The sequence below is a fragment of the Lemur catta genome, chromosome 3, assembly GCF_020740605.2.
Source record: "Lemur catta isolate mLemCat1 chromosome 3, mLemCat1.pri, whole genome shotgun sequence".
NCBI lineage: Eukaryota > Metazoa > Chordata > Mammalia > Primates > Lemuridae > Lemur > Lemur catta.
In genome coordinates this window covers 87,607,353-87,635,186 of record NC_059130.1, presented here as the reverse complement: position 1 = coordinate 87,635,186, position 27,834 = coordinate 87,607,353, and the positions used below count along the sequence as shown (strand labels likewise).

The window sequence follows — 27,834 nt, the reverse complement described above, 5'->3', positions numbered from 1 at the left end:
TTATAATTTGCTTAGGATGGTGTTGGAAGAAAGTGTTACTTTTGCTCAAATATTATTTGTAGTGTTTAAAAAATAACATTAAACAGGTCAACATGACATTTTTCTGGCTTAAAAAGCTTTAAGGAAGATAATTTTGAAGTCAGCCTTTTCAATTTGGGGCAGCAGGATCCTATATCCTACATTTAATACATTAGCACAAAACCAAAGTCTTCCTTGACTGTCCAGATAATTATCACTGATACAATCCTTTAGATTTAAGGAGCTACTAATGTTGAGTGTAAAAGAATTGATAAAAAGTTTTGCAGGGCCGGGCGTAGTGGCTCACGCCTGTAATCCTAGCACTATGGGAGGCCGAGGCAGGTGGATCGTTTGAACTCAGAAGTTCGAGACCAGCCTGAGCAAGAGCAAGACCCTGTCTCTACTAAAAAAATAAAAAGAAATTATCTGGACAACTAAAAATATATAGAAAAAATTTTAGCCGGGCATAGTGGCTCATGCCTGTAGTCCCAGCTACTCGAGAGGCTGAGGCAGTAGGATTGCTTCAGCCCAGGAGTTTGAAGTTGCTGTGAGCTAGGCTGACGCCATGGCACTCTAACCCGGACAACAGAGTGAGACTCTGTCTCAAAAAAAAAAAAAAAAATTTTGCAAATCCAGTGACATACCACATTTGTTTTGGAGTAGAACCTTTAGGTTTGCTGCCCTATTATAGCACTGTCTCCCCACTTGCCAACCCCCAGCCCAAGTTCATGTTCTTCTTAGGAGGTGTTTGATAATATAATATCTGCTGGTCTAGCTTTTCATTTAAGAGGAGGTAATAATTACACCTTACGGAATACTTTCTCCTGTAGCTTTCATAGCAATCTAATAAAGGGATAGGGCATATGTTTTTATTACCCTCATTTAAGAGGGAGAAAAACTGGTAAAAAGAAGTTAAGCAACTTTTCTAATGTCACACCATGCTAAAATGTAAATTCCCATGGAAAGCCTTATTCTGACAAAATTTTCAATGCTTAAGTATAGGTATTTCATGAAATTAAAAACAAAATAAGTCTGGGAAATGTTGAGGAATGTCTAAAATTCTATTGCTTAGCTCTGTTAGGTATAGAGTATTATTAGTTCCTGATTAATAGAACCAAACAAATAAAATGTGATATTTATTGAGCTGGGAGTTTTAATATAGAGCTTTGCTTAGCCCTTTTAGATCCTTCCTTAAAAATAAAATAACTTAGTTTATTCAGCAGTTACAATTGGCATTTAACAGATAAATGGTTTGAAGAATATTATTTCATTAAAAGTAATGGTTTTATAATTTTGTACAAAAAGTAGTTTTATAGCCCTTAAAATGAATTTATATGTGTGAGAGGTTGCTAATTTTTTCTGTCTTAAAATTGAAGATTAGTTGCCATGGTTTATATAGTAGACTGATGGACATGGCAGAACAGGCATATTAAAGTCAGGCAGATTAGAATTACGGTTATTTCTAGTTTTAATTCTTGTTTTAAAAATAGCGTTATTGAGATATATACCATAAAATTCACCTGTTTAAAGTGTAGAATTCAGTGGTTTTCAGTACATTCACAGAGTTATATACCGTCACCACTACCTCATTTTAGAACAATTTCATTGCCCCTGTACCCATTAGTAATCATTCCCTCCATCACCCGTCCTCAGCCCCTGGCAACCACTAGTTTACTTTCTGTCTCTATGTGTTTGCCTATTCTGGATATCTCATATCAATGGAATCTACATCTGGCTTCTTTCACTTAGCATAATATTTTCAAAGTTCATCCATGTTGTGGCATGTACCAGTACTTCCTTTCCTTTTATTATCAAATAATATCCCATTGTGTATACCACATTTTATTTATAAATTTATCAGTTAATGGACATTTGAGTTGTTTCCACTTTTGGGTTATATGAATAATTCTGCTGTGAACATTTGTGTATAAATTTTTGTGTAGAAGCTGGCATGGTGGCTCACACCTATAACCCAACAGATTGGGAGGCTGAGGTGGGAGGATTGCTTGAGGCCAGGGGTTCGTGACCAGCCTGGGCAACATAGCAAGACCCCATCTCTCAAAAAAAAAAAATTAGCTGGGTGTGATGGCATGTGCCTGTAGTTTTAGCTACTTGGGAGGCTGAGGCAGGAGGATTGCTTGAGCCCAGGACTTAGTTTGAAGTTACGGTGAGCTATGATTGCACCACTGCACTCCAACCTGGGTAACAGAGCGAGACCCCATCTCTTAAAAAAAATTCCTATGACATATTCTCTTGGATACTTATATAAGGAGATGTTTGCTTTTTTTTTTTTTTGGTGTTTCTCTCTTTTATGTTTACCTTTTTGAAGAATTGCTGGATTGTTTTACAAAGTACTTATGCCATTTACATTCCCATCAGCAATGTATGAGAATTCCAGTTTCTTCACATCCTTACCAACACTTGTTTTTGTCTTTCTTTTTTATTCTGGCCATTCTAGTGGTCGTGAAGTGATACTTCCTTGTGGTTTTTTATTTATTTATTTATTTATTTATTTATTTATTTATTTATTTATTTATTTATTTATTTATTTTTTTGAGACAGAGTGTCACTTTGTTGCCCTGGCTAGAGTGAGTGCCGTGGCGTCAGCCTAGCTCACAGCAACCTCAAACTCCTGGGCTTAAGCAATCCTACTGCCTCAGCCTCCCGAGTAGCTGGGACTACAGGCATGCGCCACCATGCCTGGCTAATTTTTTCTATATATATTTTAGTTGGCCAGATAATTTCTTTCTATTTTTAGTAGAGACGGGGTCTCACTCTTGCTCAGGCTGGTCTCGAACTCCTGAGCTTGAGCGATCCACCCGCCTCGGCCTCCCAGAGTGCTAGGATTACAGGCGTGAGCCACCGCGCCCGGCCTTCCTTGTGGTTTTGATTTTCAGTTCCTTAAGGACTAATGATGTTGAGTATCTTTTCATGTGGTTATTGACCATTTGCATATATTCTGTGGAGAAGGGTCTATTCAAATGCTTTGCCATTTTTAATTGGATTGTCTTTTTATTAAATTGTAAGAGTTCTTTATGTGTTCTTCATGACCTTGGATTAAACAATATGACAGAAAAAGCACAAGTGACCAAAAAAAACCTAGATAAATTAATCTTCATCAAAATTAAAAATGTTTGTGCTTCAAAGGATACCACCACAAAAATGAAAAGACAATCCGCAGAATGACAGAAAATATTTGCAAATCATATCTGATACAAGACTTATAGAATATATACAAATAGATTTTATCTGCTACTACATTATTAAGTATTTTTACATTTATAGTCATAAGAGATATTGGCCTGTAGTTTTCTTGTGATCTTTGGTTTAGTATCAGGGTAACATTGGTGCCATGGAATGCATTGGGAAGCATTCCCTTCTTTTCTCCTTTTTTTGGAATGAGTTTGTGAAGGATTGACATTAACTTGTAGACGTTACCAGTGAAACCACTCAGGAGCCCGGGTGGAAAGTTTTAAAATTTAATTTGTGGGGCTGGGCCTGGTGGCTCTCGCCTGTAATCCTAGCACTCTGGGAGGCTGAGGCGAGTGGATCGTTTGAGCCCAGGAATTCCAGACCAGCCTGAGCAGGAGCAAAACCCCCTTCTCTACTAAAAAATAGAAAGAATGAGCTGGACAACTAAAAATATATATAAAAAAAATTAGCCGGGCATGGTGGCGCATGCCTGTAGTCCAAGTTACTCGGGAGGCTGAGGCAGGAGGATTGTTTGAGCCCAGGAGTTTGAGGTTGCTGTGAGCTAGGCTGATGCCACGGCACTCTAGCCTGGGCAACAGAGTGAGACTCTGTCTCAAAAAAAAAAAAATTTGTGGGAAGTTTTAAAATTAATAATTCAATTTCTTTACTTGTTATAGGTCTGTTCAGATTCCCTATTTCTGTTTGAGTCAGTTTGGAAGTTTGGTATTTCTGGGAATTTGTACATTTCATCTAGGTTACCTAATTTGTTAGTATACAGTTTTTCATAGTATTCTTTTTAATCCTTTTTATTTTTGTAAGGTTAGTAGTAATATCCCTACTTTCTGATCTTGCTAATTTGAGTCTTCTCTCACTCTTTTCCTTTCTCTCTCTCTCTTTTTGTCAGCCTAGCTAAAGGTTTGTCAATTTTCTTTTGAAAGAACCAACTTTTAGTGTATTAATTTTCTGTATTTTTAAAAATAAATTTATTTTCACTTTAATATTTTTTATTTCCTTAATTCTGCTTGCTTTGGGTTTAGTTTATTCCTCTTTTTCTAGTTTCTTTTTTTTAATTGGAATACGAATATACTTCTTTATTAGGATGCTCACCAGAATGAAGGACATAGTAGCACTCTTCTCACATGATAAAGAATATATCTGAGCCAACCGTGGCAAGCAACAGGGGTAAGGGCTCTCAGAGCTGGGCCAAGTGTCCACTGTAGAAATCCCCATTCCCCAAAGAGAAGTTGTTTCCTTAGACTCCATTATCTCTGTTGTAGCTACCAGCCAGGTCTGCGTGATCTTCCCAGAATCCTTCGTTCCGGCATCAGATGACGCTCTCTCTGCCCTTGACACTCCTGACTCTTTTAAGACCCAGGTCAAGCACCCCATGTCTCACTCAACCAGGCCACCTCTAGAATCCTGCAGCACATCTCTTTGGTATGTTGCTGCCCTGCCACCCTCAGGGGTACAGTTGGGGGGTCAGGGAGGGAAAGGACGAAACATCATTATTACCAAAAGCAAATAGCAGGGGTACATTTGTAAATGACACTTAGACATAAGCCTAACCTCACAGAACACATGCTTCCTCTCCAAATGATACATAATCCCCTCGAGAGCAAAGAAAACCCCTTGATCATTTTAGCACACATCAGTGATTCTATATGTCAGGCACAAGGGATACAAAATGAATGGTGTTTACTTATCCTGCACACAGTTGGAAGTCAGCAGATGAGACCTGGAACCATCTCTATCCTGGCTCCATCAGGTTTCTCCTGGCTCTTCCTGCCTTTGAATGGTACCACCACTCTGCTTCCATCTGTTCGGAGCATCAGTTCATTTTTCAAAAGGGAGGATAAAAGGATGAAGGGTGGCAGAGAGAATGTAGAAGGGCTTGGGGGAAAACAACCCCGTAAAACAGAACAAAAATAATACAAAACTCCAGAAACCAAATGTACTACTACAATATTTTATAACAATTGAAAGTGGCTGAAAATAGTACATGCTAACACAGACAATATGATACACAACCTCAGGGGGAGGAGTCAACAGGGAGAATGTGGCAGAGGCCACAGGTTTAGACTAAGAGCCTTTTGATAGACTGCTGAATGGACTGCATCTACTGCTTCAGCTGTGAGCCTTCTTTGATAGTGACAGAACAGGCAATGACAGACCTGGAGACCCCACAGGCCTGCCTCAGGGCCTGCTTGGAGCGCACAAACACGTAGGGCACATTCTTGTCTTCACACAGCAGGGAGAGGTGTAGAATGATCTCCAGTGGCTCAGCATCACAGTGAACTCAGGGATGCCCATGTTGAGGGTTTTGGTGGCCTCATTGGCTCCTTACGAAGCTGCTTGTAGTTACATGACTGTTGAATGAGGTCCAATAGTTTCTTGGTGAGGTGGGCATCAGCAAGGGGATAGGCCTTCGGATTTACATCAGCCTTGGTCGGTCGTGGCTGCGGTTCCTCAAGGAGCGCGGCCAAGGTCCTCTTTTTCTAGTTTCTTAAAGTGGAAGGCTAGGTTCTTGCTTACAATCCTACTTTTTAAAAAATACAGGGTTTATAGCTATAAATTTCCCTCTATTTTAAAAAATTTTATTAATTTTTTTTTTTTTTTTTTTTAGAGATAGGGCCTTGCTCTGTCACCCAGTTTGGAGTGCAGTGGTACAGTCCTAACTCACAGCAACCTCAAACTCCTGGGCTCAAGCAATCCTCCCGCCTCAGCCTGCTGAGTAGCTGGGACTACTAGTGTTCTTCACATTTTGTGGGTTTTGTTTTTTTGCTAATCTCCTCCCTAATACTATCCATTTTTTGAAAGTGGAGTATTGAAGTTTCCAAGTATTCTTACTTTACAAATGAGGGTATTGAAACTCAGAGATTTATTAATTTGGCCAAGGTCACTGGTTAGTGTCCTTTTCATTTTCTGTCATTCTTTCAGTCTTTCCTTCAACTAATAAGAGCCAGGCTTTGGAAATGCAGCCGTGATCCAGTCAGACATGATCCTTGCCCTCATGAAGTAAATCGTCTGGTGGAGTCCCTTCATCGATAATTGTTTTTGAGCTATATTTATTTGTAGAATACCTTATAAAATATTTGTGCATTATCATCTAATTTTATAATCCTTGCTGTAGGCCTGTGACCCAGGGGAGTTAGATATTATTGATATTATTCTCACTTGAAAACAAACCGAGACTTAGGGATATTATGGTCATACATTAATAGTTGGTAAATGGTTGAGCAAGTACACAAACTCAGGTCATCTGGCTGCAAGGATCCTGCAGTTTTTCCATTATGCCACATTGTCTCATGGTTTCACGTGAAACTATAACCCTAGATCACGAAGAGTGATATCCTAGAAAGTAACTAGTCTAGTAGCACTTAGCAAAGGAAAGCTCGACTAGGCAGGGTATGTAGGAAGAGAAAAAGTTCAGGAGACCCAAACAGCTGTGTTTACTGTGCTAAAATGGACTTACTCTTTCTGTTTTGTTTTGTTTGTTTTTTTGACATGGGTCTTGCTCTGTTGCCCAGGCTGGAGTGTAGTCTTGTAATCATAGCTCCCTGCAGCCTTGAACTACTGGGCTCCAGTGAACCTCTTGGCTCACCTCCTGAGTAGCTAGGACTACTGGTACACGCCACCACATTGGGCTAATTTTTTTTTTCTTGTAGAGACACGGGGTCTTGCTATGTTGCCCAATTGGTCTTGAACCCCTGGCCTCAAGTGATCGCCCTGCCTTGGCCTCCCAAAATGCTGGGGTTATAAGCATGAGCCACCATGCCTGGCCTGAAACAGACTTATTCTTAAATGATGTAGTAAGAATAAATGCTTTGGAGGAGACTAAAACATGAGAAATATTGCATGGGCATGATCTCAGCAGCATCCAGATGGATTCAGGACACAGTATTGCCAGGGACATTTTTTTTTTTTCCAGAACAAAGACTTAAAATAGTGAATTTGAGATGATGAGACCCAAACAACACCAGACTCTGTATGGAGCTACCTGCAGCTGCATATCAGAGTGTAATCTTCATATAAGGAAGGGATTGCTTGTTTTACATTGATCACTGCAGCTACTTTCATGCATCTTCCAGGATAGCAGTCTATTCAGTAAAAACATTTGAGTGCTGCTTCTGTGTAAACGCACTGTTAGGCTTGTGGAAGTGATCCTAAGGTAAATAGGACACCATCCTTGCCCATAAGGATCTTGTAGCCTAGTAAGGAGATTTCACATTTATTCAGACGTACTTGTTCACCCAACGTCTATTATGTGCCATACCCTGTGCCAGGTATTTAGGAGACAAGAGTAGATAAATTAGAAATTGCTTCTAAGCCTTTGGCTTATACTTACTCTTGCTTAGAGGATGTTTCCTACCTCCTTCCCCTAAATCTAAGCAATTACTGAACTTTTAAAAGTAGAAAGCAAGACTTGAAATTTTCTTAGCAAAACAGTGGTCAGTGCTGCTATCCTTGTGATTTGGCCGCAAATAAAACCCAACAGTCTATGGGTTAGAGCTTAGGTATCATATTAGAAAATATTTGCATGATATTTAACAGCCAAAGAATCAATGCCCAGAATATGTAAAGACTCTGACAAATCATTAAGAAAATTTCAAATATCCTAACAGAAAAAAATGGGCAAAGGATTTGAATAGATCACAGAATAGGAAATATAAAAATCTAAAAAGCTAAAAATATATGTTCAGTCTGACTTAGTTATTAGGGAAATGATTCCATAATGAAATACTATTTTTACCTCTTATTGGCAAAAAAAAAAGTTGATATAGCAAATTTAAGTAATAATAAAACGTTGAGTACTTTCCATATGTTAGACAAAAAACAGTCCTCACAACAATCCTATGAGGTAGGCGCCATTATTATTATTATTGTTCTGTTGATAAGAAGCTCAAGGCACAATTTTAGGGTTCACTTGCCTAAGGTCAGACATCTAGGCAATGTTGAACTCACGTTTGAACTCAGTCAGACTCTAGAACCTGCACTTTTTTTTTTTTTTTTTGAGACAGAGTCTCACTTTGTTGCCTGGGCTAGAGTGAGTGCCGTGGCGTCAGCCTAGCTCACACCAGCCTCAAACTCCTGGGCTTAAGCGATCCTCCTGCCTCAGCCTCCCGAGTAGCTGGGACTACAGGCATGCGCCACCATGCCCAGCTAATTTTTTTCTATATATATTTTTAGTTGACCACATAATTTCTTTCCATTTTTAGTAGAGATGGGGTCTCGCTCAGGCTGGTCTTGAACTCCTGACCTCGAGCGATCCACCCGCCTCGGCCTCCCAGAGTGCTAGGATTACAGGCGTGAGCCACCGCGCCCAGCCACCTGCACTCTTTTTTGTTGTTGTTGCCCAGGCTGGCATGGAACACCTGCACTCAAGCGATACTCCCACGTCAGCCTTCCGAGTAGCTGGGATTACAGGTGGGCTCCACTGCAACCTGCTTAGAGCCTGTACTCTTAATCACCAAAGTGGTGCCCTTGTCAGGGTTGTTTATCGTTATGCTGTATACTTTAGAACAGTGCCCAGCATAAAGAAAGCATTTAAATATTTGGTGAGGCTGGCAGCAGTGGCATGTGCCTGTAATCCCAGCTACTCTTAAAATAACTAACAATTGAAAGCCAGGCACAGTGGCACATGCCTGTAATTTCAGCTACACGGAAGACTGAGGCAGAAGGATCACTTGAGGCCGAGAGTTTGAGGCTACAGTGAGCTATGATAGCACCACTGCACTCCAGCCTGGGTGACAGAGTGAGACCTTACCTCTCATAAATAAATAAATAAAATAAATAAACAGACCCTGTATCTTAAAATAAATAAATAATTCTTGAGGGAATGGATACAGATTATTTTTCCTCTTTTAAAAATATTAAAAAATATTAAGGGGGTACAGATGTTTTTGTTACATGGATACCTTGTATAATGCTTAAGTTGGGGCTTTTAGTTTGTCCATCAACAGAATATTGTTCATTGTACCTGATAGGTAAGTTTTTAACCCTCACCCCTTCCACCCTCTCCGCTTCTTAGTTTCCAATGTCCTTTACATCTCTTTGTGTTCATGTGTGCCCATTGTGTAGCACCCAGTTATTAGAAAGTACACATGGTATTTGTTTTTCCGTTCCTGGGATACTTCACTTAGGATCATGGTCTCCAGTTCCGTCCAAATTGCTGCAAAAGATGTTATTTCATTCCTTTTTATAGCTGAGTAGTACTCTATGGCATACATATATGTCACATTTTCTTTTTTTCTTTTTTCTTTTTTATCACCAGACTCACTCATTTGACATATTGCTTTATTCTATTTTTTCTTTTTAACTCATGGTTATATTACCATACAGGGTCTCTCATAAACTGTTTCTTAGAGGCTTAACTTAAGCCTGATCCAGAGGAGTGCAAGTAGCAACACCGTATCTAGGTGTAGGGCTTTGCTTACGTGTTGGGTTACCTCTGCTACAAAGGAGGGTCCATTACCACTCTTGTGAAATGCCCAGGGCTCTGTGAGTGTGCTCCTGGGTCCTGTTGACAGTGGGGTGCCTGCTGACATCCATGCTGTAGGAGGTGGAGCTGCTGATCTGTCTCTGTAGCTGTCTGTCCACGGTGTCCATCACCAGCATGCCATTCTCTATCTGCTTGGCCTGTTTCCCTGGACTGCTGATGCCCATCATCCTGTTGTTTTCTGAGGCCTGTTCCTGCTCTTTGCTGGCATTACATGTGCAGGAACTCAGCAAAGGCCCGTCTCAGGCCAGCAGCTTCTGGTAGGAGCCCATCTTGGAACCTCAGACATTCTCTCCATTGGGGTAGTACAAATCTTGACCCAGCTTAAAAAGGTATCTACCAATACAAGCCTAAGCATCTGAGTGGAACTGTCAATCATCAAAAAGGGGCACCCGCACATGTTGGGCTCCCTGTGTAACGGGTTGCCTTTGTGTCCTTGGACCGCCCCAAGTACATAAATGGTTAGTTACAAACAGGACCACTCAAATGAGGTCCCACCAAGTCCATCAAGGCATCATGCTCCCAATGTGTATATCCATGCATGTGCCTCATAAGAGGCTGAACCAAAGATTTGAGTAGGAGACGAGTCTACGAGCATTCTCTCTCTGTTTAGCTATGCCATACCAATGTCTGAGCCCCAGTCTTTAGTTTTAAAGGAGATCTAAATCTAGCTGGGATATCAAGGCCCCGAGGAACAGATCACCTCCAGCAGCCTCCTTAGCATCTCTGCCAGTGGCCTGATTTATTTTTGTCATGCTGGCCACCTGTTTTGGCTCAGCCGTGGCCTATATTAGGGCTGTTATTTTGGTGGCATAATTAATATTCTTACTCGCTTTTGGTAGCTTTCTTCTTGCCAATGCTGTAACAATGTGTAGGCTTGCTGAGGCCCGAAATTAAAAGCACAATGGCAGTCTCCTGTGTACTTCACCAGGCCCTGGTATTCATCCAATAGGAGCTTGGTGGCCCCCTCACCTCTGGAGGTGAGCTTCTGAAACAACCCCTGGTACTCCTGCTGCTTGCCCAGGCCCGCCCCCTAGGCCTGCTACAATGAGTTTCTCAGCCACTGCTTGTCTACAGCTACCTCACTGCCACCTGCCCACCCCCCTGCCACCCCTTACCTAGCTTGTAGAGCACCAGACGTGACTGGTACTGTGGATCGGGGTGGTGGCTGGGGGAAGGGGTCCCCTGGACCATTTCTGTTCATGTAGCTAATGCCAATTGATTCCTCACTGTTAATTTTGCCCAGGGCTCCTGTGGGGATATTTGGAGGCAAGGGGCTCTGGGCTCCCTCCTTTGCCATCTCAGTTCTGGACTTAAAAAAAGCTATTTGCTCTCCTGGAGGCTTCCTGCCACCCAGAGTCCTTTGCAATTTTGGGCAATGTTCCTATCAAGGTCCTTCGTTATAAAAAATCAGTCTGAGGCAGCTTTTTTGCCCTTTCCTTTTAACTGTCTCAAAGGATCCTGCTGGCTGTTCTTGCACATTCAAGGCGCTCTGTCTGATATAATTGCCCTGCTATGGCTAGGGGTTCTGTCTAGCCCAAATTCAGTTTGCTGCCTGGAGAAACCATTCTGAACACCAAATCATAATTTACTGGGCATGGGACTAAAGAGTTAGTTTAGGTGGTCCCCTCCCTGGCCCCTCCCATGGTGCCAAGATGGCAGTGGTGGCAGGCATTCCTTCCCCCCTTGCTGTGGGCTGCCGGTTGATTGGCCACATGCATTACGCCTCACCCTGGCCAGTTGCGGGGTGGAGGAGTAGAGGGGATGGGTCTGGGAGGGGTGGGAGGACCTCATTTATCAAAAATCAGACAATGAGTTTATCTGAGGCAGAGAGCTTGAGACTCAACATTTGAACTCTATAGTGGCAGGTTGACCATTTTAAAAGAACCAACAGCTCAGAATAAACCACAAACCATCAACCACCACTTTTCTTCATACTCCATACAAGCGGTACCACAAGACAAAAACTCACCAGACAAGTGGTACAAAAACTCACAAACACAAGCAATGTAGGGAATTCTGAACACAAACAGTCTAAAATGCCATGGCCTATCAATCAAATGGGAATTTTCATTTAACAGCCACTTCTCATACTCCAGCATGTACACTGGATTACAATAAAAACATTCTCTTTATTAATTTTCACTTAACACCACTTCTTCTTATACTGCAGCACATACATTGGCCATTCTCTTTACTGTAAGTTAACCATTCAGCCAAAGTTTTTCCCAAGGGATTTTGAGATGGAGCTTCCTTATGTTGCAATAAAAATCACAAATAACGGACAGTACAGGGGATCCTTAACACAGAAATGCCAGGGCCTGTCAAACAAATGGGAATCCAAAGGGGACAAACACCACCTCAAATGGCACCTAAGATGGTGCCTCAAATGCCCTACCACAGGGCTGGAAGGTTCATAAATGGGAATCCAAAGGGGTTAAATGCCACCCCAAATGGTTGGAAGGTTCAAAACCCTCCCCAAATGGGTGGCCTAATCCCACTGTTCCCTGAGAAACCCTCCCCTAATGGTGGCCTAGCCCCCCCTTCAAACCCCCTCCCCACCTGCCACCATTCTCTGGCGTAAATGAGCCCTGAATTAAAACCATGTTCCTTAGATCCATTCAACCTCATGACTTCTACCCGCAAAAGGTGCCTCAAAACAAATGCCCTAATAGGGCCCCAAACGAATGCCCTGCCACAGGGTTGAAGGGTTCAAAACCCTTCCCAGATGGGTGGAATCAGGGTCTTGGCATGCACATGGGGGAATTTACCCAACAAATGACATGGCATGTGGACACTTTCCAAATCCGTTTCCTTCTCCTCAACTCAGTTCAGGTTGCGGGGAGCTACATCTACTTTGGGGAGACGAGATGGGAGTTCCCCAGAGCTAAAACAGGCTCTCGCAGTTGCTGGGGCTGTTCCTTGCTCTCTCACCTTGAAAAGAAGTTGCTCCTACCTGTGAAAACTCACAGCTTTTACCCAAGGCTACTCCCTGCCTCTTCCAGCAGTCGTGGGATACCATTCCACCAGGGCACCAATAGGCCCACCAGGGGACACCAAATTCTGTTACCAGAGTTTGGCATTTGTCCCTGAGATCACATCAGAAGAACGAGGACAAGTGGTTTGAGGAGAAGGAAAGAGGAGTTTATTAATTTGCTGGCAAATAAGGAGGCTGGCAGACTCCCATCTCAAAGTACCAACATCCTCTATCACATTTTCTTTATCTACTCATGAATTGATGGGCACTTAGGTTGATTCCACATCTTTGCAGTTGTGAATTGTGCTGTGATAAATATTCTAGGGCAGGTATCTTTTTGTTAAAGTGACTTCTTTTCCTTTGCGTAGATACCCAGTAGTGGGATTGCCGGATTGAATGGTAGCCTACATTGATTTCTGTGAGGAATCTCCATACTGTTTTCCATAGAGGTTGCACTAATTTGCAGTCCCACCAAGAGTGTATAAGCATTCCTTTCTCTCTGCATCCACGCCAGCGTTCTTGTTTTTGACTTTTTAATAATGGTCATTCTGACAGGGGTAAGGTGGTAGGTATCTCATTGTGTTTTTAATTTGTGTTTCCCTGATAACTGGGTGATGTTGAGCATTTTTTCATGTTTGTTGGGCATTTGTCTATCTTCTTTTGAAAAACTTCTGTTAATGTCTTTTGCCGACTTGTTAATGAGGTTGTTTGTTTTTCCTTGTTGATTTGTTTGAGTTCTTTGTAGATTCCAGATGTTAGCCCTTTATTTGACATATAGTTTGAATATTTTCTCCTATTCTGTAGGTTGTCTATTAACTCTGTTGATTATTTCCTTTGCTGTGCAGAGGCTTTTTAATTTAATTTAGTCAGATTTTTTTGTTTTTTATTACTGACATATTTGTCTTTGGGGTCTTAGTCATAAATTCTTTCCTAGGCTGATGTGCAGAAGAGTTTTTCCTATGTTTTCGTCTGGAATTTTTATGGTTTCATGCCTTACATTTAAGTCTTTTATCTATCTTGAATTAATTTTTGTATATGGTAATAGATTAGGGTACTATAAGTAAATAAGTAATAAAAAAAATAAGACCCTGTCTCTTAAATAAATAAATATTGAATGAATGATACAGGTAATTAATTTTTAAGATAAAAACATATGAGGCACACCATTTTGGATGGTAATTTTTCAGTATCAAAGGACACAGAGTAATGACACAGTAATTCTGCTTCTTAATGTTTATCTTTAAAAAAAAACACGAGCACACGTGTCCAAGGGGCATGTACAATGGTGTTAATGGCAGCATTTTGGTAATCACGAAAAAATAAGCAAATGCTCATTAGTGCCATATATAATAAATGTATTAGCTATGTGTAACTAATAAATATATTAGCTATATATGAGGTCTGTCCGGAAAGTATCCATCCATGTACTATAAAAAGAGAAACATTTATTGAAGAAGATATAAGAAACATTGTACATAGGACAGCAATGTCTCAGTCCCCTTCAAAGTAGGCACCTTCGGATGTCACACAATTCTCCCAGCATCTCTTAACGTAACCTGTACATGTTCAACATTTTCAGGTGTTTTGCTTGTTTCAGGCCTTCCAGAACATGGATCACTTTCAGCAGATTCTCAACCATCTTTGAAGAGTTTGTCCCACACTTCTATTTGTGCTGCACTCATTGCATATCCCCAAAAGCCTTCTGAATCATCCAAATAGTTTCTGTGGAGAAATGTTCAAGTTTAACATAAAATTTGATGCAGGTTTTTTGCTGTACTTGCTCAGTCATTTTGAATGTGATGGCCACATGGTACACATGCTCACTCAATGGCGTCTAGCATACCACTGACTAGTACAGTGAAATTGTCATTGTTAACACATAAGCATTCCAGTCCACTCGCCTTGGCTACCAGGTTATATCAGTGTCGTGTAAACTGTTCTCGTTATATTAACAATGGCTGGATACTTTCCGGACAGACCTCGTATAACTAATAAATGAATAAAACCATGATATGGATATAAGATTCTGTATATGTACAGTTAAAATAAATGAGGTAGTTGATCTGGAAGGATATCTAAGATACGTTATTGCATGAGAAAAGCAAGTTATAGAGCCTTTCCTACCAAACAAAATAGAGTTTTAGTTGTTTAAAGAGTGAAACAAACAAAAGTAACCGTGAAAATAGCAGAGAAAACATAGGTGAATATTTTTATAATGTTGGTATGAAGAAGGCTCTTCTAAGCATGATATGAAATACAGAAGCCAAAAAGGAAAAGATTGATGAATTTGAATACATAAAGCATGAGACTTTCATATAAGAAATACCCCAAACATGAAACTGGAAGAAATATTCTGAACATGATATATATTAAGAATATTTGTAGGTAATTTGCAGAAAGGTCAGTAAACATGAAAGATATAAATAGATGTTCAGCTTTTACTCATAATTAAAAATACAAATTAGAAAATCAGTTTCCATTTACTACCTGTGAGACTGGTGAAAGATTGGTTTTACTCTGTAATGACAAGAGCATGAAGAAAAAAATTCTTGTATACCTTTAGAGGAAATAAAAACAAACAGCATGTTTGGTAGAAAATTTGGCAGTCTTTATTAAAATTTAAAATGTACACTACCTTTCTCTCAAACTCTGCTTTTAGGGATATATTGTACATTATAGTGTAAAGATACATGTACAAGGTTATTCACTATATTTATAAATATAAAAACATGGAAACAGTCTAAATGTTTATTGATAGAGTTGAGAGCTAAATTATAGTACTGTACATCCATTTAATGGAATCCTATTCAGCTATTTAAAAAGACTGTAGCAAATGTAGATGTATATGAATGGCTCATTTAACACTGCTGTGTGTAGTGCTGATTTATTATAATACTATGTTAAAAAACTTGTATGAATACATAACAATAGATATGTAAATATTTAAAAAATTCATTGTAGTAACCTGTTAATATATTTCTTTCTCCCTTCATTGCAATATGTACTACCATCTGTAGTGGGAATATTAATAAATTGTAGTGTTTCTATGTTATTAAACTACAGTACCTTTTTTTTCTCTTTTGCTTTCTCTACTTGGCAAAATAGTGAGCAAAGCTTATAAGCTCATGGAAGCATTTCTGTACTGCAAATACTTCTAAAGGGTGAACAGGAGAGGTAAAGGAGGAATGTTGTTTTCAAATATATACACACCTAGTAGTAAAGAGTCTGGAACATGAAAGCAGATTGCCTGGATTCAAATCCTAACTCTGCCACTGTGTAACCTTGTGCAAGTTACTTAAATTCATTTTGCCTCCATTTTTCATTATTCATCCAACAAATATTTGAGTACTTACTATATGCCAGACATTTTTCTGGGTGCCAGCAATATAACAAGGAGCATTAAGACAAAATCTCTGTCCTCTTTTTTATTTTTTTTTGAGACAGAGTCTCAGTCTGTTTACCAGGCTGGAGTGCAGTGGTGTGATCATAGCTCACTGCAACCTTGAAAACCTGGGCTTAAATGAACCAACTCCTGCTTCTGGAGTAGCTGAGACTACAGGCATAAGCTACCACACCCAGCTGATTTTTTTTTTTTCTGTAGAGACTGGGTCTTCCTATCTTACCCAGGCTGGTCTTAGACTCCTGGCCTCAGGTGATCCTCCCTCGGCCTCTCAAAGTGCGAGGATTATAGGCATGAGCCACCACCTCTGGCCCCTCTTGTAGTTTATATCCTGGAGGGCTTAATTCTATATTCACTATTTAGGGTTTTGAAGAGGATTAAGAGTTTAACACATATAAGGCACTTGGAAGAGTGTCTGGTATATAGTAAGTGTTCAGTAAATATTATTATTATTATTTCTTCTCTCACCCTCAAAACAAACTCAGAGTGTTAGTGTATTTACTATTTTATAGAAGTTTTAGATAAACACAATGACATTAAAAGATGTACGGACAATCTATTTCAGTATAATCTTAAATTTATCCACATTCTGGGTGCTCTCATACATTCTCAGTCATTGAGCTATAACTTGGCAGACTTGTATGCTACTCGCCAGTAAACCTTACCATACCATGTTGCAAAAGCTTTCAGCCAATGAGTACTCCACCACATAATTTTGAGTGTGTTAGATGTTGAAATGCAAATTTTACAGTGGTTCTTTTAAGGAGTCTTGACGGAAATGATAGGGAAATCAAGAGTATAAAGGTCAATACATTATTAAGATTGGTAAATTGGAGATCATCATAAACATCAATGAAGCCTAGAAGGATTGATTAATAATTTTATAGCATTTAATGGAAAAAATTAAATATATTTATTAATTTGTGAATTTACATAATTTTAGCATCTGTCCACTGAACAAATATTTATTAGTTGCCTACCACGGGCTGTGCTAAGTGCTGGCTATACTTTGGTGAACTAGACAGCCATGGAATTTATCCTCCCACAGCTGATATTCTATAATATTATAAAAATAATCATAGAATTATAAGAGCTATGTAGGAAACTTAATCTGAGGGGTAAAAGGAGGGTTTCCTTGAAGAATTGAGATTTAATCTGATACCTGAAACGTGTTAAGGATTGTTATGTCTTGTTGAGAATTGACCCCTTAATCATTACATAATGCCCCCTTTATCCCTTATCCCTGATAACTTTTCTTGATCTGAACTCTGTCTGAAATTGATACAGCTACTTTTGCTTTCTTTTGATTGGTGTTAGGATGGCATATGTTTCTTCATTTACTTTTAATCTATATGTGTCCTTATATTTAAAGCAGGTTTCTTGTAGACAGCATATAGTTGTGTCTTATTAACATTTGATCCTTCTGACTGTCTTTTGATTGGTTCATTTAGTGCATTGATGTTTGAAGTGATTATTGATATAGTCTCCTTCATTTTTGAAGGATAATTTTGTGGGGGTACAGATTTCTAGGTTGGTTTTTTTTTTTCTTTTGGCACTTTAAATATTTCACTCCTCTCCTTTCTTGCATGGTTTCTGAGGAGAAATTGGGTATAATGTTTACCTTTGTTCCTCTGCAGGTAAGGTGTTTTTTTCCCCCTCTGGTTTCTTTCAGGATTTTTTTGTCTTTGATTTTTTATTGTTTGAATATGATATGCCTTGGTGTAGTTTTTTTTTTTTTTTTTGTCATTTACCATGTGTCATGCGCTCTGAGCTTCCTGGATTTGTGGATTGGTATCTGACATTAATTTGGGGCAAATTCTCAGTCATTATTACAAATACTTCTTTTTTTCTCTCTCTTTCTTCTGGTATTCCCATTACACATATGCTACACCTTTTGTAGTTGTCCCACGGTTTTTGGATATTCTGTTCTATTTTTTTCAGTCTATTTCTTTCCTCTTTGACTTTCAGGTGTGGAAGTTTCTATTGAGATACCCTCAAGCTTAAAGATTCTTTCCTCAATCATATCCAGTCTCCTAATAAGTACATCAAAGGCATTTTTCATTTCTGTTACAGTGTTTTTGATCTCTAGCATTTCTTTTTGGCTCTTAGAATTTCTCTCTACTTTAATTGCCCATGTGTTTTTGCATGATGTCTACTTTGCACATTATAGCCCTTAGCATATTAATCATATTTGGTTTAAATTCCTGGTCTGATAGTTCCAACAACCCTGCCATATCTGCGTCTGGTTGTTAAGCTTGCTCTGTCTCTTCAAGCTGTTTTGTTTGGTTTTTTTTTTTTGCCTTTTATTATGCCTTGTAATCTTTTCTTGATAGCTAGACATGATGTACTGTTGTAAATAGGCCTTTAGTAATGTGATATGGTTTGGAGGGAAGCATTCTATAGTTCTGTGATTAAGTCTCAGTCTTTTAGCAATCCTGTGCCTCTGGACTGAGAACTTCACGAATGCCTCTCAGTTTTTTCCCCCATTTAGCGGGGACAGGATGGCTAGAATGGGCTAGAGCTGGGTATTTCCCCTCCCCCAGGTCAGTCAGGCTCTGATATAACCCCAGCAAGTTAGGCTCTGGTTAGTTTCTCCTGAGAGCAGACTTTGTTAGGAACAGAATGCTGTGGCATATTTCAAAATGGTTCCTTTTCCTCTCTGTCTGCCAGAAGATTGGGTGGAGGGAGTTTCTCTAATACTCACTGTGACAACTAGGTTGAGCTTCTAGATGGAGGTAACACTCACAAAAGTGTGGGGGTCCCCTAAGACCAGGTCCCCCTGGAGATTTTAACTCTCAGAGTTGTCCACACTAAGCCTCCAGCAGTTTATCAGTTATATTTCAAGCTTTCCTGCCTCAGCACTGGTTCCCACAGAGGTTTTCTTCTCAGGTAATTTGTGACTTTTTTTTGAGAGAGTCTCACTCTGTTGCCTGGGCTGGAGTGAAGTGGTGTCATTGTAGTGCACTGTAGCCTCCAACTCCTGGACTCAAGCGATCCTCCTGCCTCAGCCTCCTGAGTAGCTGGGACTATAGGTATGCACCACCTTGATTGCCTAATTTTTTAATTTTTTTGTAGAGACAGTGTCTCAATATTGCCCAGGCTCATCTCAACCTCCTGGGCTCAAGTGATCCTTCCACCTTGGCCTCCCAAAGTGCTAGGATTATAGGCGTGAGCCACCCCCCACCACACCGGGCTAATTTGTGACTTTTTTTGTATTCACCAGTCTGTCTCTCCAAATTTGAGGCAGTGATTTGCCCCATCACCTTACTTCTTTTATAGGTCTAAGATGAGTTGTTGATTTTTCAGTTTATTTAGCTTATTACTTTGTTGTTAAGGCAGAACAGTGACTTCCCAGTTTCTTACATGCCGATCCAGAAACTAGAAGTCTACATATACTCTTGTTATTACTCTTGGTGTACACAATTTGTGGTATACAAATTATATCTGTCAGTCTGCTACCCAGAATAATCTGAAACATAAGACTCACCCCTCTCTCCATGAATTTATTTCTTATTTATTATCTACTTGCTGATCATAGAATATCTGAGTTAGTGTAGTATCTGATCTTTGAAATTTTAGGTGTGCTATTAAAGTTGAAACTGTGATTTTGATGTTGTTTGCCTTAAGTTGTATCATACTATTGTTAAAGCAACCACTGGAGCTAAGTTAGGAAAAAAAGGGGAGTTTTATAAGGATACTAGGATGTATCACAGAATTCAAAGGCAGTGATTATAGCCGTGTCTCCCAGGCATAGCCTAGAAGGGTCTGTAATTCATCTTAGATCAGGAGCTCATACCAGGCTGATAAACTGGTTAGGTGGGTAGGTTTCCCCTGAATATGACATTTTATCTTGCAATAAAAATATATGTGTATGTATGGGATGGGGATAGATAATTCTAGCATTCTATTGGCAAAGATAATCCAATAGATATCTGCTATCTAGAAATTAGAGGTATGGACTTGGGCTAATATGATACTGATTAATGGTTCACTCATGGACAATCTATATACTACTTTAGATTCTTCAGAGAATCAGAACCAGTAGGAGATAGGGCTCGCTAGCTTGCAGAGACCCGATCAATGGACAATTCTTCCTCCATAATTGCATGACCCAATGCTTGAACCTTACAATAAATCTTATTACATACACACACAGAATGATTTGTAAATATATATGTGTGTGTGTGTGTGTGTGTGTGTGTGTGTGTGTATGTATCATGGTGGGAGCAATCTGGTTTACTCAATCCAATTCACATGCTAATCTCTTCTGGAAACACTCTCACAGGCATACCCAGAAATAATGTTTAATCAGGTGTTTCGGCATTCCTTAGCCCAGTCAAGTTGACATGTAAAGTTAGCCATCACAGAGATGTTAAATATCTCAATAGTTTCTGGCCCTGTGTCATAAATGAACAAATTTGTTTACATGGCTTTGAGTCTTACTACTTCAGACATGAGAATTAAACATGCTCCTTGTTTTAGTCCTGATCTTAAATCAGTTGCTGTTCTAGGGATTTCACTGCCTATATATATTAGATACATCTGTTATCACATTTTCCAATATTTGTTGAACTACTAGGCTTTTTGTTGAGTGTGTCCTAAATGAAAACAATCACCTTATTCTTTATAGCTCTTGACTGAGGATTCAATGTTTGTGAAAGATGCCAGATTGATATCCTGGAAATTGAAGCCGTGTGTGAATGTGGAGTAGTAACAATGTCAGATTCCCAGATCCTACTCTCTTAATGTACTTTGGTCCTAATCTGCAGGAATAAAACTCTTCTTAGAGATTATCTCATTTCTTTTTTCAGCCACTGTAAGGGTGTTCATATTCAAAGGGTCTCTTTTGAGGATCAAATTTACTTAGCCTCTTCAGAAAGTTGAGCAGTCAGGTTACTTTTTTGTTCCTATTTTTCTATTTCATTGTTCAGACTTGAATTGATCACTTAAGACCAATGGCCCTGATGGATTATTAACTGTAGAAACAAACTAGTCCACTGGTTGTTTTCATGGTACAAATTGCACTATTTGCCTTTCTGTTCTAATTCTTTCACACAAATTGCTTTTTGATGATGAATAATAATAGCTACTATTTATTGAGCACTTATATATCAGGTCTGTGCAAGGCGTTTTATATAAACACATTCTTCTTCATCAGTAAAAATATCCTGCAAAGTATAGTTTTTATATAAAGTATAAAGAAACTGAAAGTCAGGTATCTTGCTCAAAGTAGCAACAGCTGTTACATACTAGAGCATGAATTCACACCTGGATCTGCCAGATTCTTGTGCCAGTGTTCTTTCCACCAAGCTCCACTGACTATTCATAAAAAATGTTCATTTGGATTAAACATCAAGCAGGTATATTACGTACTGATTATGTATTAGTAATGGTTGATTTGAAACCCAATCTCTGTTTTGCCAGATATTCCATTGCTGTATTCATATTCTTTTTTTTTTTGAGACAGAGTCTCACTCTGTTGCCCGGGCTAGAGTGAGTGCCGTGGCGTCAGCCTAGCTCACAGCAACCTCAAACTCCTGGGCTTAAGCAATCCTACTGCCTCAGCCTCCCGAGTAGCTGGGACTACAGGCATGCGCCACCATGCCCGGCTAATTTTTTCTATATATATTTTTAGTTGGCCAGATAATTTTTATTTCTATTTTTAGTAGAGACGAGGTCTCGCTCAGGCTGCTCTCGAACTCCTGACCTCAAGTGATCCACCCGCCTCAGCCTCCCAGAATGCTAGGATTACAGGCGTGAGCCACCGCGCCCGGCCATGTATTCATATTCTTGAATCAGACTTTTTTTTTTCTTTAAAGGTAAGTTATCAAACTAATAGGAACTTTCCAAAGAGTTGTAATTGTGGATAGAGAGTGCAAAACCTTGATAAAACATGATGTAAATTTGAACTGTTCTTCAGTATGCAAACTGATAATTTTATATTGGTATTAATAAACTTCGAAATAATAAATACATTGAAGTTTTGGCAGTATCAGCACAACTCTTGGCATCCTTTATATCAGAAAATTTCCTAGGGGAAGTGTTTTTTAAAGTAAGTCCTTTATTTGTTTTAATTTGTATCCCAAGTGGTTAGTGAGCACTTACTCTGTGCCATACATGTGTCATATACTAGTGATACAATGGTAAAAAGATGGAAACAATCTCTATCCTGAAAAACATTAATAGCCTGGAAGGGAGAGACAAACAGTTTAAAAAAATAATGAATCAGTTGAAAAGTGCTATGATAGGGGTAAAAGGTATACAAGAATGTGGGGCATCTATCTCAGACTTATATCAAAAGGGCTCCATGGAAGAAATCTAGGGTAGCATGAGGAAAATAGGTAAAATGAAAGTAAAAGTGGCAGGGGTAAAGTGTTGGAGACTATTCAAGGCCTAAATAATAACATCTATAAAGGTTTGTTCTCTGAAAACTGTTTTCTTTAGACATAATTCAAATATCATAAAATTCACTTTTAAAGTATACATTCAGTGGTTTTCAGTATATTCAGAGTAGTGTAACTATTACCACTGTCTAATTCCAGAACATTTTCATCACTCCAGAAAGAAACCCCTATCCATTAGCAGTCACTCCCTATTTCTTTCTCTCCCCAGCCCCAGGCAACACTAATCTACTTTCTGTCTCTGTGGATTTGCCTATTGTGGACATTTCATATTAATAGACCCACACAATATGTGGTCATTTGTGACTGGCTTTTTTCATTTAGCATAATGATTTTAGGGCATCCATGTTATAGCATGTATTGGTATGAAGGCCTGTTTTGGGAAATGGAGATAGGCAAGATTGAGAATTGAGAATTGAGAATTCATGTTGATCAAGATGACTAGTGCACAGAGTAAGAATTTGAGAATAGAGAGTAAGATGTCATACTATAGAAGTAAACAGAAACCAAATCAAACAGGGCATTGTCAGCTATGTTCTGGGGGCATGGACTTAATCCTAAGGGCAGTAGGATGCCATTGAGTGGTGTTAAGTATGGAAATGATGTAATCAGATTTGGTTTTCGTATTTGTGTGGAATATAGGCTAGATGGGTGCAAAATGGGGAGCTGGGAGACTAGTTAGGATGCTTGCTAAAATCTGGGTAACAGAAAGATGGAGGTGGATATGGCAATGGGAGACTTGAAAGAAATGGATGGATTTGTAGGAATAAATGGCAAGATCAACAAAACTTGATGTTAGACTGAATGTAGAGGGGGAAGAAGGAGAGGACAGTATACAGAATGGCACTTAAGTTTTTGAGTTGATGAGCTAGGTGGATGATGACGCATAGACTCATCATGGAGCTGGCCAGCTAGGTAAGTTCCTGGGGTGCCAATCTGTAAGGAGTACTAAAATGAACTGGAAAATTAATGAGATTAAAAATGCATTCACCAGAAATCCTTGCCTATTAGTAGAGTAATGTATATGATTTAAAGGAAAACTCTGATAAGCTATTCTAAGTGGTGGTAAGACCCCCCTCTCTCACCTAGTTTATTGCTTGAATAACATTAGTTGTTTCCTAAGCTGTACTCTTAAGAGGCCCAAAGCTTTTTTTACTGAGTGGTGTATACAAATTTGGAGTCAGAGCTAAATAGCTCAGTAGAGGAGAGACTACCATCAGTGGATCTTCTTTTTTACCTTTCTTCTTATGGTTGTTACCCTTTTCTTTAAAATATTTATTTGAGATTGGTTTGAAGAATATCAAATTATTAACCTGCTATTCCATTTGTCTATTGCTATGTAATGAGTTATACCAAAATGTAGTAGCTTAGAATAACAATTCTTATCTCTATGGTTCTGGGGATTGACTGGGCTAAGCTAGGTAATTCTCTCTTAGGGTCTTCATGAAGTTGTAGTCAGACAATGGCTAGGCCCAGAGTCATCCTGAGGCTTGCTCATTCACATGTGTAGAGGCTCATGGGCCAGATCACCTGCTTGTGGCCTGTCCATGTGGTTTCTCTGGCACAGTAACTAGGTTCCAAGAGTGAGTGTTCCAAAAAGACCAAGCAGATATATTTTTTGACCAGGCCTTAGAAGTTATGTAGTTTCCCTTTAGTTCAGTTGAGGTGGTCATGAAGGTCTGCCCAGGTTTAGAGGAAGGAGACATAGATTTCACCATTTAATTGGAGGAGTGTCAGTCACATTAAGAAGATCATGTGGGATGGGAGATACTACAGCAGCCATTTTTCGAAATACGATTTGCCGTGCGAACTTGAGAACCCTGCTCAGACTAAAAGCAGTTCCCTAGCTGAGAAACAAGACTTTAAAAGATTGAATGTATTTTGTATATATTGAGTTTGACAGATTTCCTGGTAGAAGTGTTATGAATTTTGGTTACTGAGTGGGGCATGGTTGTGCTCACCTGTAGTCCTGGCCACTCAGGAAGCTGAGGTAAGAGGGTTGTGTGAGTCCAGGAGTTTGAGTCCAGCCTGGGCAACATAGTGAGATCCCTATCTCTAAAAAAAAAAAAACTTGAAAAAAAGAAGTTTAGTTACTTGTCAGATACTGAATTGTTTTGTGGGAAATAGCATTAATCAGAGCCAAGATAGGAAACATCTTTTTGACGGAGAATATTTTCTAGTTTATACTCATCATTTTCTTTTCTTTTTTTAAATCGATGGCCAGGATTTTGAAAATTGTTACTTTCATAAATACCTCTTCTGTTATAAACACGTCCATGTCAGAGATTCCTATGAATTGCTTGCATTTTATATTTTAAACATCTTTGTGCCTATCTTTTTTTTCTTACAGCTTTATTTAAAAAATAAAATTTTTGATTCTTAATTTTAAATGATTCTTTAACTTTCCCCCATATTGCAGTCCCAAATATGGAGGCTTTAACCATTTGTAACATTTTATAAATTTTTCCTTTCACTTGACATTTAAATTATTCCCAATATTGGCCAGATGCAGTGGCTCACATGTGTAATTCCAGCACTTTGGGAGGCCAGGGTGGGAGGATCATTTGAGGCTAGGAGTTCAAGACCAGCCTTGGCAACATAGCAAGACCTTATCTCTAAAACGTTTTAAAAGTATTTTCCTCAATATTTTACTATTTTAAACATCAATCTCATAGTTAACTTATTCCATATCTTTTCTATTTATCCAATTATTTCCTTAAGATAAATATCTAGAAGGGCAGTTATTATGTCAAAGAACCCATACTTACATAATAATGATATATTTTCACAATTATTTAACTCATTGTCACCTTTTTTTCCTCCTCCCACTGGGGAATTTCTCTCCTTTTGTTTTTCTCTTGCATTTGATTACTGTCTTTCTTCCCTCCAACACACATATATTCACAAGTATTTATTTTTCAAGGAGGGAGAAATCTTTATCATGAGGTTGATTACTTACATGTGGACTTCATTAGTTTGATTTGGTTTATTTCTTCATGTGGCATTTGTTGAACAATGTGCCATGCCCTGGGTTACAGAGAATGAAGACGTAGCCCTTGTTCTCAATGAACTTACAGTCCAGTGGGGGAGATAGGCATACTGACAATGCAAATTCATTTGATAAGTGCCACCATTAACAGAGACATGCATGAGATGAGCATAGGGTGACTCTACTAAAACAGTCAGTAGAGAATCAGGAAACACTTCTCAGATTGGGTTGAGGGTGAGTTTGAATTGAACCTTGGGTAAATGTGAGTTAGCTAGGCAGAGGAGAGTGACAAGAGTTTTCCAACATAGGCACAGAGGCATAGAACATGCAGTGATAGAGAAGCATGATAGAGCATGTCACAAGAAATTCTATAGTTTGGTATGATTGGAGCTTAGGGAAGTGGTGGGAGTGCAGATTGAAGAGGCAGAGACGACATTCTGAAGGGATCTCTATGTCATGCTGAAAAACTACACATTCCTTTGTTTCTCTGAACTATTTCTTAATTTACTTATTAGGGCATTAGCAACTTGAAATCTACTTTTAAGAAAGAATGCAATAATATATTTTATTATATGTCACTTTTAAAAGGTAAGAATGGAGACTGATGTTTAAACAGGTTTGACTGATACCTCTTCCTCCCTGAAACCCCCACTAAAATGGTAAGAATAAACAGGAGAGGAGATAACAATGGATGAGAGATTTTGAAGAAACAGTAAGCTACTTGCCTGCAGAGGGAGATATGTGCACAACAAGTAGGTACCCCACAGAGCCTTAGAGAGACTTATGTGGAGACTCCAGACATCTCTACAGGCTTAGGTGAGGTGTGGTACTGAAAACAGAGATTGGTTGGAAGATGATACAAGAAATGATCAGTTTTACAGATACTCTGCTCTATCCTATGTAGTCAAGTAACTTTCCCTTTCATCCTGGAGGAGTCTAGAGGTTTATTTTCCGGAAGAACTAAAAAAGGAATGATTGGAATTGAAGGATGCCAGGCATATTAGAAGGAGGAGATGAGGTACAGGGTTCAAAGTAGATTGAGGAAATTTTAGTTTGAAGTAATAAATGTAAAGTTGAGACCAGACACTGTCTTGATTTTCCTCCAGACATATTTCAGCTGCATAGGGTAATGTATATAGTAGGTAGATGGTTGGATTTAATCAAAGTTGAAGCTTTGCTAGCTGAGACTGGAAGGACAAAGGAATATAATTCCAGTAGAAAAACCTGTGATGTTTGAGAAGATTCCAAAATATTATTTTTATTAATCAGGGTTCTCCTAAGAAATAGAACCAATTGTGTGTGTGCGCACGTGTATTTATTTATTATAAGGAATTTGCTCAGGCATTTCTAGAGGCTGAGAAGTTTCAGAATCTGTTGTTATAAGCTGAAGACCAAGGAAAGCTGGGGGTGTAGTTCGGAGACTGGAGGGCTGATGGTGTAAATCCCAGTCTAAGGGCAGAAAACTCACGTCCCAGCTCAGCCAGTCAGAGAGAGAGAATTTCCTTTTCCTCCTTCTGTTTTATTGGGGCCCTCAATGGATTGGATCTTGCCCCCTCACAGTGAGGAGAGGCAATCTGCTTTACTCAGTCCACTGATGCAATGCTAATCTCATCTAGAAACACCCTCACAGACATACTTAGAAATAGTGTTTAATCTGGGTACCCCATGTCTCAGTCAAGTTGATAACATAAAATTAACCATCACATTAATGGACTTGCTTCACACATTAAAAATATATATATATACACACACATGATTCGACTTTGACTCTATAGAGTTAATTTTTATTTTTTAAGAAAGTCTTTAATTAGCTAGGCATTAGAGGGAAGGAACATTACTTTCTGTCATTCTCATTTTGACCTTGGTACTTATACCCTATACAGCCCTTTCATACTTGGATATGATTTAGTCCTTTATTTGATAGATGTAAATCTGTTTGTTAGCATCAATAACTGTTCTTATGTAGAATATATCATAGCATGCACATATTTTTCAAATTCTCAAGACAGGAAAATCTTTTACCAGTAATTGGTCTCTGGAAACTTGAATTTTAGGCCTTTTTCTTACTCTCTTATTTTTTAGTAAGTACATCATTTTTCATATCAGATAATGGAATATTTGTAATAATGTTAGGAAATTTCTCTTGATGCATACCCCTGATAATAAAGGTTAATATTGGATTAATAGATCCATTGCTTCTAAGCAGTGGAGGAGAAATAGAATCAAAAGACACTCCATTTGGAGGAAAACCAGTTTGGCAATAAAAATCTCAGCAGGAAGTTTATGAAACTCAAGAATTTTGGATGTATAGAAAAAAATTCACACTAACAGGATATTCTTGTGAAGCATTGGTTTTCTTAG

At 39.0% G+C, this 27,834-nt stretch overlaps 1 protein-coding gene across 3 annotated transcripts in view; it reads left to right on the top strand.

The window, feature by feature from the left end:
• Positions 1 to 27,834, top strand: part of ZFYVE9 (zinc finger FYVE-type containing 9) — a 148,093-nt gene that overhangs the window by 21,808 nt on the left and 98,451 nt on the right. The window lies entirely within an intron of this gene.